General features: G+C 34.4%; 1 protein-coding gene across 5 annotated transcripts in view; it reads right to left on the minus strand.

Annotated features, from left to right (window-relative positions):
* The window catches only part of MPC2 (mitochondrial pyruvate carrier 2), a 27,002-nt gene that overhangs the window by 20,270 nt on the left and 6,043 nt on the right, over nucleotides 1-689 (minus strand). The gene's annotated exons all lie outside the window — the stretch shown is intronic.

The following is a 689-nucleotide window of genomic DNA, read 5'->3' on the forward strand; positions in this document are numbered from 1 at the left end:
CAAAAAAAAAAAAAAAAAAAAAAAAAAAGTACAGTCTCTACTGAATTTGTATTGCTTTTGAACCATCTTGTAAAGTTGAAAAATCTTAAGTCTAACCATCGTAATAAAGGGACTATTTACACATACATATATATATGTGTACTAATTTATTTTTATATTGTAAACTTTAAAAAGATAAAGTAATAGTAAGTATTAATAGAAGTCCTCTTGTTTTCTTCCTACATTCCAATGTTTCATTTTGTGCACGCTTTGGGACGATTCACTCCATTTTGGAGCTCATACATACAAAGGAATGACACTCCAACTAAGCTTTTAAGTAAACACTGGGCAGCATGACTTCAAGGTTATTTCTTTGAACAAATATCTAGAGGGTAGCTATGCAGCTGGTTAGTGTCGAGTCAAATACTTTTATAGTTAGGAGATGGTGGGGGGAGTGACATATCTTATGAGAACTGAACTTACTAGGACACACATTTGGTTAGAACTCTATTCTTTTTCTTTTTTCTTTTTTTTTTTTAACATCTTTATTGGAGTATAATTGCTTTACAATGTTGTGTTAGCTTCTGCTGTATAACAAAGTGAATCAGCTATACATATACACATATCCCCATATCCCCTCCCTCTCGCGTCTCCCTCCCCCCCTCCCTATCCCACTCCTATAGGTGGTCACAAAGCACCGAGCTGATCTC

The sequence above is a fragment of the Neophocaena asiaeorientalis genome, unplaced genomic scaffold, assembly GCF_003031525.2.
Source record: "Neophocaena asiaeorientalis asiaeorientalis breed wild unplaced genomic scaffold, Neophocaena_asiaeorientalis_V1.1 scaffold99, whole genome shotgun sequence".
Lineage (NCBI taxonomy): Eukaryota > Metazoa > Chordata > Mammalia > Artiodactyla > Phocoenidae > Neophocaena > Neophocaena asiaeorientalis.